Below are 12,082 nucleotides of genomic sequence, written 5' to 3' on the forward strand. Positions count from 1 at the left end.
AAATAGACTTTGGAGTCAGACAAAATTGAGTTCAAATCCTGGCTCTTCAACTTTTCAGATGTGGGACCTTATGGATAGGTTACTTTATGTCTCTGAGCTTCATTTTTCTTACTTAAAAAGGGCAATAATAATTGAATTACATAATATATTCAAACTACTTAGGATGGTGCTTGATACAAGGTGAATGCTCAGTCAATCACAATCAACTATTGGCAATTTGGTTTAAGTGATTCTTAAATAGAAGATGACATCTACATAATGCATTTTCCTTACATCAAGCTATTTTACTGAATACTCTTTTATTTTTATTGTCTTTAATAGTCTCTCTATACAAAATATATTACTTGCAAATGTTAAAAAATGGTAATTTTCCTTTGATATATCTTCTTGTGTTTGTCAAAAGTTACCAAAAACTGCAAAGTTATAATGGCAATTTTGTTCCTAGCTTTAATTGTGACATCTGTTGTTTTTAACCGGCATGTAAACTGTTGACTTTTGCTTTTCAATGTTGAGAAGAATGATACATTTTGGTCACTTTTCTAGAAATTATCATTAGGGGAAAATTTTTTTTTTTTTTTTTTGCAGTATGCGGACCTCTCACTGTTGTGGCTTCTCCTATTGCGGAGCACAGGCTCCAGACGCACAGGCTCAGCGGCCATGGCTCACGGGTCCTGCCGCTTCGCGGCATGTGGGATCCTCCCGGACCGGGGCACGAACCCATGTCCTCTGCATCTGCAGGCAGACTCTCAACCACTGCACCACCAGGGAAGCCCATGGGAAGCTTTTATTTTATGGAATTCCTATTGTGTTCTTACCAAAATATTAATGTAATTTGTCAGATTCTTTGTGTTTGTACTGAGAGTAAAGGTATTTTTCAAGGTAATTTTTAAAATATCCTGTTGAAATCAAATTTTTAGTCTTTCATGTATATTTTTTATTTACATCTATTAATAATGTTTTTTATTTTTCCTTTAGTACTTCCTCTGACAGGTATAAATGTGCTTCATAAAATAAAGCATGTAATATTCCATCATTTTTAATTATCACAGTTTATAGAGAATTTAAATTAAACTTTCTAAATAAAAATTTAAAATGTCTCACCTGTAAATTTCCTTAGTTTGCAATATTTTGTAGACATTTCCTTGATAACTTTTTATTTTCTTTTATGGCTTTTATCTATTTAGATTTTTAAATCTAAAAGTTTTTTTTTCAAAAAGGGTGTTAATTCCATAAAATTTCCTAAAAGCAAATAGTTGTGCAGAGTATTATCCCATACAAAGTTTAGTCCTTGCCTTATAGTTATATTTCTTGTCCAATTCTAATTTTCAGTATTGGTTTTCTTCCCCTCGGGAATTCCATATTTTCCATTTTATATTATTATTTATTTTCAAAGAACCAGCTGTTTGTTTTCTTTTTTCCCTTTCCACTTTTCAAATTCTTACATTTATTTTTATTACTGTTTATTATAACTTCTTATTATAATAACTGCATTTATTTTATTTTTTTGTGATTATTTTTATCCCTCTCCTAAATCGTGAACTGAACTTAAAAAAAAATACATACTGTTTAAATAATAAAAATAATACAGCAATAAATTCTGCTAAGGCCTTAATCATGATGAAGCATTTTTGTCTCGAGTTTATGACTGCAATTCTTACACTCTTTTTAAATAAATAAGGGGAGTATTGCTGTTATTGTGACTGCTTTGCTCTTGTTTGGGTGGAGAGGGTGTTGAGGGTGAAACTTCTAGTATTTGAGCTCCAAATATTTTTTTTTTTTTTCACTCAAAACCTTTGTGTATTTTCATGGTCTTTCTTGTGAATAGGTAGAAAACAATTTCAAGTGGAGACAGATTTATAGATTTTGACATAAACTATTTCGAGAGATAAGAAATAAATATATGTTTGTCATCATTATTTAAGAGCTATTATACCAAAATTGTAGAAAAACAAGAGCTTTGCATTGAAAATTAATGGATATATAGTTGATAATTTTTTTATTATTAGAATATATGTGTGTGTACATATGTATAGATATATTTGTGTGTGTATATAGATATGATCTCACAGAGACATGATCTTCCATCTGAAATTGTATTTCACCAAAAATTTGTTGTTGTATGATCTCCATAACAAAATCAATTGAGGGATGAATTTCACGCCTTAGCAGTTGTGAGTCCTTGAAAAGATTATTTAACTTCTCTAATCCATGGTTTATGTTTCACATGATTAAATGAGGGAATGCATTTCAAGGCCTAGCACAGTGCCTGGTTTATAGCTTTTACTCGATAAATATTGAAGATGAAAGTATCTGGTATAGCATCTATCCCCACAGCTCCTCATCCTTTATCTCCCATCAGCATTCTCCCACCACCCATGCTCCAGTTTTATTGTACGAACAAGATTATTCTAGAATGAAATATGAGGTAACTACATAGCTAGGTAAATATTCTACCCTCCAAGTATCCAAGAGCCTTCCTTGTTCTACCTGTTAACATCTTTCATTTCAGGATTATATCTTAGTGCATGTTTTGTATTAGATGAATAATTGGCTTATATATAATAAACATATTGTCCAAATGGTCCAATGCTATACAGAGAAAAAAAACTACAAAGTTCAAATCCAACAGAGTAAGATTCAAAGACTGGCTTAATTAACTTCATCAGGATATTTAATCTGACATAAGCTTTTTATCTTTATTTTCAAAATAAGTTAATCACAATTAATACCCAGTGGGCTTGTGTGGATTGAATAAGATCATACAAACAGAACTGCCAGGCACATGAGGCACCAAAGAAGAAACATTGGCCTTTTTTCGTGCTTTCATGTTGGTCATCTCCCTATTCTAACACACAATCTGCTTTGGAAAATGTTACTTTTTTAAAGTGAATAACTCTTCCTACAGACAAGTGTCAAATATAGAGTTGAAATTCACAAATACAGGAGGTTGTGATTTCTTGAGTGGCTGTATTTAATTTTTTAGGTTTTAATATTAGAATATCACAAAATTATCTATTACTTATAACTACTAATTACTATGATGAATAAAATTTTGTTTCCAAAAATTTATATATGTGTATTTTTTTCTTTAACATCAATTCAGTGCTTAATTACCATACAGTACTGTGATGTAAAAAATATTTAGTTTTAAATAGGCTTTTAATTCTTGGAGAAAAATTCAGCAAATGAGGAAGTATTTTTAAACTGTTACTGTTGAGAGAATTCCTAAGTGATTTAAATTACATAAATGAGCTTGGGATTCTTTCAACTTATTTCTTAGTTAAAGATGAGAAAACTTAAATGTCTACTTTTTGTATGGTGAACACAATTAGTTTGTGTTAGGTGAATATTTTTAATTAACCAAGTCAAGATAGAACTTTTGAAATATACATTCTTTATTGCTAGGTCTATTCCTTAAGAGAGGTAAATCTGGTCAATTTCTATCATTTACTTCTGTGAATGTAGGAGACAGTTGTAAACTGAGTCAGAGACAGAGACATGAAAGAGATAAGTGAGACTCAGAGAGGTGAAGGACACACATACAGAGTGAGAACATTTTGAATAGTAAAGGGATTTTCCCCACCATTCCAAAGAGTGAGGTCTTGGAGTGACTTTGAGATGCAAAATGGTATTTGCTGTTCCTTGATTCACTCTCACTCCCTTTGTGCTTTTCATGCAGTCATAATGTAACCATGCTGAATTTGGTTTCCCCAGGGCCATGGTTACAGTATAGAATTCCTGAACTAAAAATATTTTTTTAAAAAGTGAGACACTCTAGGCAACATATAAAGTTGGATATTAGAGGCTTCCAAAACATTCCAGCGCTTGATGTGCAACATAAAGTAACTGGCTCTGCTTACTCAGCATGATCCATGCTGTTCTAGTCAATCTTAAGAGCTGTTCATAAAAATATTGTTGCATTTAGTTTAAATGTTAACTTCCGTTCCTCAATAGCTTGCATCTCTTACACTGCAATGCCTATGTTTTGTGGTTTCTTATATAGAGTCTTTCTTCTCTTGTGTTTTTTGCCAATATTCATCCCACAGAGTTTCATTTTGCTTTCATAATCTATTTCATCTCTCCTCTAATGTTTCATTCGCTTTCTTTCCAGACTACCTCTGAAATCTTACATATGGTTCAGCCATTTTACACTTCCTAAAACATTTAAACCCTTGATTAAATAAATATATGCTTAAAAGAGCATAAAATACTCTGATTAAGTACATAAACACTCAGAAACACATACAGTTCTTATAAACACTTTATGTACCGTTTTAAATTTAAAATTGGTGACACATGTTTAATGTCACATTTGAATAAATTCAAAGCTTAATGCAAAAAAGATTAAATAAATAAATGTCAGAAACATAATGGAGCAGAACCTGTCACCTGCTAATAACAGTATGTATAAATTATTGGGTAGGATTTGTATGTGATTACTCATTGATTGACCATTATTTGGAAAATTTTTACAAAGTTCGTCATTAATTCATCATGAAAAATTTAGCAAACTGGAAATAAAAAGAAATTACTTTGTTAAAGGCATTCACTGAGCCTTAAGAAATACCATGCTCAAACATGACATTTTGGAAGTAGTCCTATTAAAACTATGCAGAAAGTAAGTATGCTCACCATCACCCTTACTACTGAACTCCCTAGACAATACAAAAATTTGTATAACAATTGGAAAAGAAGAGATAAAATCATCATTTATTTTCAGTAAATAGGATTTAATTCATTATAAAATCCAAGAATATCTGTAAATTAATAGTAGTATGATGACATTAAGAATGCTGGGGACAAATAAGTACACAAATCAGAGTGTTCCCATGCATCACTAATAGCCAATGAAAATGGGAATAAATTATTACACATAATAGCAAGAACTACCATAAAGTACATATGTAAACATAAAAAATTAAGTACTAGAATATTACAAATAAATTTTGAATTTTATTAACCCAAAGTTTAAAATAAAAATAAACCAGATTAATGTTCCTGAGTGACAAAACTCAACACCATAAAGATGTCATATGACACTAAATTAATTTGTAAAATCAGTACAATTTAAAATGAAATCTCTCTAGGGTTCATTGTGGAACTTGACAAGTTGATCCTAAAATCTGTATGGGTCAAAAAGGAGTTGAAAATATCTAAGATGTATTTGTAGAAGAACAAAGTTGGGCAATAGGCCCTCTCATATATCAAAACTATTTTAAAAGTATGTTAATTAAGACCACATGATATAGAGGCAATAATAGACAAACAGGTCAGTAGAACAGAAGAGAAAACTTGTAGAGCCACACACACAGACACACACACATATACACACACACACACACACACATACACAAAATATTTATAGGGCAGAGGTTGCATTTCAACCAAATGAGGAGCAGATATATTGCTCATTAAATGGTGAAAGGAACGTTGATTTTCATTATGCAAAGTAGATGCTTATGTCATACCATGTACAAAAATAAATTCTATATACATTATAAGCATAAATATTAAAATGAAGCTATCAAACTTTTAGAATAACATGTAGGAAAATAGCTTTATGGTAGTTAGAATGAATTATTTCACAGAAACTAAGAACAACTTGTAAAAATAAGACTGATAAATAAAATAAAAAACTTCTACTAAAAAGACAATATACCCAAATTTAAAAGACCATCCATAGCCTTTGAGAAGATATTTGCAATGTATATTAGACAAAGATTTAGTGTTCAGAAAACTACCCTACTTGTTATTATCTTTTTAAAGGTAAATACCACCCCTACACAAAATGGATAAATCATATAAATAGATAATTCACAAAATAATAGAATTGAATGAATAAAAAATTATGTGAACATGCACAGCCTCACTAATAATCATAGAAAAGTGAGTAAAAAAAGTGAAATGTTGTCTCAACCATCCATCAGATTTACAAAACTTAAAGAGTCTGATGATGCCAAGTTAGGAGAAAGTACAAAGAAAACATCTCATCAACTCTAATAATTTATAGATGCACAGACCCTATATCCCAGTAATTCTATTCCTCAGTTTAATTACTAAGATAAAGAAACACATCTACATGTTTTAATTTTCTAAGGCTGCTGTAACAAATCACCAAAAACTGTGTGACTTAAAATGACAGAAACATACTTTTTCACAGTTATGGAAGTCAGGAGTCTGAACTCAAGGGTTTGGCAGGGTTGGTTTTCCGTGGAGACTTGGAGGAAGAATTTGTCCCATGCCTCTCTTCCAGGTTCTGATGGTGGTGGACAATTCTTGGGTTGTGGATATATCACTCCAATCTTTGCCTTGTCTTTCACATGGTATTTGCTCCTTTATGGGTCTGTGTGTCTGAATTTCCTTCTTCTCATAAGGACAAGGTCACTGGATTAAGACCCACCCTAATCCAATATGATCTCACCTTAATGTGATTATATCTGCCAAAGCTTTGTTTCCAAACAAAGTCACATTCTGGGTGAACAAACACTTGGAGGACTGTATTCAACCTAGTACACTACTCAAGGAGAAACATATAACCAGAAAGTTTATCACAGCACTCTCTGCCATAAGGAATAATTTTAAAAAACAAAATGTCCTTTAGTATTTCAATGGATAATAAATAATTGTACAGACATACAAGGAAGGTTATACAGCTTTAAAACAAATGACCTTGACCTATGAATATCAACATTGCTAAATCTAAATAATAACATATCATTGAGAAAAAAAGTTGTAAGATATTTGACAGTATATTACCTAATATATAAGTATGATAAATATACAAAACAGGACATAGTTGTGGGTGCTTTCATTGATACATATAAAATATAATCTACAAATATAGAGAGTTTCCTATTCATCAATTTTAGGGTAGAGGTTATCTCTAAAGAGGGAAGGTAAAGAATGAGATCAGGATTAAATGAATGCTTAAAATATATATGCAATCTTTTATTATTTAAGGGTGCAGGAATTTGGAACAAATGTAGCAAAATGTGGCCAAAAAATGTCTGATACAGCTAAGTGGTGACTTTAGAGGAGAGTTTTTCAACCTCTGTACCATTGGTATTTGAGGCAATATTTTTTGTTGTGGAAGCTTTCCTGTGCATTGTAGGATATTGAGATGTTTAGCAGCCTCTCTGGCCAGCCTCTATCCACTAGATACAAGTAATAAACCTCCCCAGCCTCCTCAGTTATGACAACCAAAATAATGACAAACGTTTTGCTCTGAAGGGAAAAAAGTATCAACTTTGGTTGAAAACCACTGTTATACAGTATTTATTATATCTATTTGTTTAAAATAGATTGTGATATAAAATATATACCTATATTTCTTACATGCTAAATTTACATAGATAATTAAGGTAATTGTCAACATGTAATCATAAAATTCCATTTTATAAGTTACAGAAATAAAAAAAGGCCTAAGTAACCCATACAATTTGTGATTAATTTTGTCTGAATTATTTAAGAAAGATTATACCAAAGAAGAATATTTCAAATTCACCTTAAGGAATGTGTAATGTTTTATGAATTTGAAAAGTGATGGGATAGTATTAGAAGTAGAAGGAACAGCAAGGAGGTAGAAACTGCTAATAATTTTAAGCAATTGAGAATTCTTCTATGAAATCAAAATACAGAACACAGCTGTCAAATTTAGTGTCTTCAATGGTGCTAACATATATGTGTGAAGCAAACAAGTATAAGGAAATTGAGAGTAGTATGGGTCCGTGAAAAATTGGGGGAGAGTAAAGATATGCCTTTATCTAGAGTAAAGATGTAAGTCTGGCAAATAATGACTAATGTCATGAAAAGATAAAATTAATATCCCTGTTGAATGTTGACATGTTAAAAATTAACTTGAGAAATAACTTCATGGATTGGGAGTCTTCATATGGTTAACATTTCAATTCTCCACAAATTGATTTTTAGATTAAATGCAGTCTCAAATATAATACCAGCAGGATTTCATGACAATGCAAAATATCTACACTATCCATATCAATTTTGTAAAAGACCCAAGTTGTAGAACTTATACCACATGTCTTTGAAAGATACTATAATCAAGAAATGTGATAGTGGCATAAAGATCAGCAAATAGATCAGTAGAACAGAGTAGGAAGCCCAGCAGCAGACTGAGTCACTCAGTCGTTTGATTTCTATGGAAGAAGCCAAGGCAATCAGGGTTTATTTTGTCTTTTCAACAAATCATACTGGAATAAATAAATACTATAACTTGACATTTACATCACAATATATACAAAAAAAATTCAAGTTTCATGATAGATCTAAACATAAAAGCTAAAACCTTAAAGCTTTTGCAGGAAAACGGCAGAGAATTTCTTCATAATTTGAGGCTGTGCAAAGGTTTCTTGGACTAGAGACAAAAAAACAAGTATAGTGAAAGGACAAATTGACAAATTAAGACTTCATCAAAAATTAAAAGCAAGTTTAAAATTTTTTTCTCAATAAAGATATCATTATGAAAAATAATAAGAATGTTACAGATGCAGAGAAAATATTTGCAGAATATGATATCTGACCAGGGACAGATATCCGGGATACATATGTAACTTCTATAACACACTAATAAAAAGACAAAGACGGCTTCCCTGGTGGCGCAGTGGTTGAGAGTCTGCCTGCCGATGCAGGGGACGTGGGTTCGCGCCCCGGTCCAGGAAGATCCCACATGCCGCGGAGCGGCTGGGCCCATGAGCCATGGCCGCTGAGCCTGTGCGTCCGGAGCCTGTGCTCCGCAGCGGGAGAGGCCACAGAGGTGAGAGGTCCGATACCGCAAAAAAACAAAAACAAAAACAAAGAAACCAATTTAAAGATGAGCAAAAATTTGTACACTCCACAAAGAAATCTATAGGAATAGCCAATAGATACTTGAAAATATGCTTATAATCAGTGTAATCTGGAAAATGGCAATTAAAAAAAAAAAAAAGAAGAATGAAATACCAGTACACACCCAACAATAAGAACAAATGTTGGGAGTAAGTGGACCAATTGGAATTCTCACATTTTATTGGTAGGAGTGTAAAATGCTAAAGCCATTTTAGGTTTTGTAACTTAAATTTTTTATTTGTCCAGAGAAAGATCTAAAAAGGGGATCCCTGTTTCTGCACCATCATGAAAGTTTTACGTAAAGCATTCGAATACTTCCCACAATAGTGTGTTGCATTTAACATGTTAATTTAATGTCTAAGATCATGCCAGTTATAGAATCACGTACAAGCTTCTGATGCATACTTGAGTTTTCATATAGTCTGAAGGGTGTTCCAAGATATGCACAATTTGGATTAGAACTAAAAATTTTCTGAGTAAACAGTCATTCATATTATTATTTTTTATTCATACACTGTACAGAATTGTTGTTAGATACTATACATATGCTCTTTATACTGTTTATATAGATAAAGCAGGATAACTCTTCACTTAACAATGTATGCCTTTCAATAGAATGAAATTCCATGAGGGCAGATATTTTGTCTTGTTCACAGTCTTTCCTCAGTGTCTAGAATTACATGTAGCACATAATAAAAACTCAGTGAATATCTGTTGAATGAAGGAATGTGACTGTCAGATGATAATATTTGCAAGACTATGAATGTTTATGAGCCTACTATTTGTGTGTCTTCATAAAATTTGACATTTTAAGAGGCTATGTGACTTGCTGAATATCTACAGTTAACATATATTACTTTGCTAGAAACTAAATAATTTTTAAAATTTGGGTGGATTTCTTTAGGTGCTTTAGAATTTTACTTCAAATGTTCTGTAAAGCATGAGTTTGTATTTATATTTGTAATAACACATACTGAATTATAATTTGGGGACACAAAGTCTTATATAAATGCTTGGAGAAATTTATGTGTGTACATTTCAAATGATTTTCAAATGATTTTCACAGCTCATGGGGGCTTCAGTTAGATGCAATCACTCTTTAGATTTCATGGCTATGGAATAAGAACCTCTGAGAGAGATGCACTGTTCCTCTACCAATTAATTTCTCTCACTGTAGGTCACTCTTTTTAATATGTTAAGAACTATGTTTTTCATTGTTGCTTTTTCTTTATATCTGTTATTTTCCTTAGTATTATTAGGAATCAGAATCTTTGATTCTTATATTATGTATGTTTTATTTAGGTATTTTTTGGACAGTTTAGGTAATTTTAACATATTAAATTTTTCTTAGAGAATTTCTACTAGTGCAGGTATTGAATAGTGGTTGTAGCATTTTCCAAAATTAGATATCCACAGATCAGGAAGTCAGTTGTTATCTTTGTCACTTTCTGATGATTATGCACTCTCAGGGATTGAATCTCACTTTTAAGAGTCAAATTCTGATTCTGCAAATGTGTTTTCCTCTCCCTTTGCCTGATCATTGAAGGTTTTTGGTAGAAAGCCAAGAAAGGAAATGACTGTTTTCATGTTTTCAGTTTTAGGAAACATATCTGTCTTGAGAGGTACCCAATAATGAATCTGCAAATAGCTTTTACAGTTAGAAGAAAAGAATAAATTAATCATAGTGTATCACATAAATATACTTCAAAAATGAAATTAAAAAAAAAGCATATTCTGATAATTTAAGTAAAACATATTCATTATAAAAATGGGGGGGGATAAAATGGCATAGAAAGGAGGTAAAGACCCTAGGTAAATCCACTGTTAACACTTTGGTATATATCTTCCCCACAAACTATCCATTTATCTGGCAAATTAATATCATATTGTATTTACTATGTTGCTATCTGAATATTTTGTTTTTCACTTAGCAATAATCTAGAGTAACTAAATATTCATATGTCACAGTATTTTTAATGATATCTTAGTATTCCATTAGTTGCACAAAAAACCCAATCACTACTGGACATTTTATCTATTTCAGATTGCAATGAATATCCCTGTCTCTACTTCCATATCTGACATCCCTTTTTGAGGGTATTCTGGAGTAAAAACAGCACTTTCTATTAGCTCAAAATATTAACAGAAATAGCTGATAACGATGATCATTGTGACATAATAGAATAACTATGGTGTGACTCTGGTTCTGATCCAAGTTAGTTAAGTAAATTCAATGCTCCGGTCTGGATAATTACTAATTATCCCTCAAGCCCTGGTATTCTTTTATGGCTGTGGATGTTTTCTAATGATTTGATGGAATACAATTCCTGAGTACACAGTAAGAGGTAGTTTTATCCATGATTTGGAGGTTAATTTACTCAGTTGTTTTTATTCTTAAATTGTATTATATAATGACCAGCAAGAGGTGCTGGGAATAGTAGAGCAGGTCATACCACGTAGTACCAGTATATACTTCACCCAAAGCATGCCCTGAAGTGACCTTTATGGATCTCACAACTGTAACAATAGATCGCCCATATATTTGAAAAACATGTGTTCAGATGACTTGACTCTAACTCCTAAATCCTCAGGGTCATTCTCCTTAGATAATATACTTGATTTATTGGAACTGTGGTCTTTCTAAACATCTTATATCATTTAGTCCTTACGGAAAATTTTTATGTAATATATTTCATGACGGCAGAGTTTTACACATTTCATAACCATTTGATTTTCAAGGCTGTTTGTGCCAATAACAAATCAGGATGGTCCTGCCTCTCTGCATGCCTGCTGGGAAGTTCTTTTAAATTGTCAGGAATTATATTAAGTTAACATAAATCTGTCTAGAAAGAAGAGGCCTATGAGAAGGAGGTTCTCACTACCTCCAGGACATAGATTTTGGTCATCTCTGGGAAAATCCTTGTGACAAAAATGAACAACTGAAATGGGGTATTTTGATATTTTGTCTCCTCAAGGAATACTGATTATTCTGTCCATGTAACTTAAGAAAATATCATTTAACTTAATAATATTCTGAATAAGACCTAAACCCTTAGGGTATCCAAACCCTTACCTAATTTTATTCCTGTGAATGGACTGCTATTAGAACACATGATCCATAATCTTACCCTTATTGCTGTTCAGCAATCAATTTACTTTATCTCCAATGTCTGTTCTCTGTTCAGATCTTTCACACAATGTTTTCTACCTTCTCCTCAAGCCTCCAGTAACCTCCTCC

The sequence above is a fragment of the Tursiops truncatus genome, chromosome 5, assembly GCF_011762595.2.
Source record: "Tursiops truncatus isolate mTurTru1 chromosome 5, mTurTru1.mat.Y, whole genome shotgun sequence".
NCBI lineage: Eukaryota > Metazoa > Chordata > Mammalia > Artiodactyla > Delphinidae > Tursiops > Tursiops truncatus.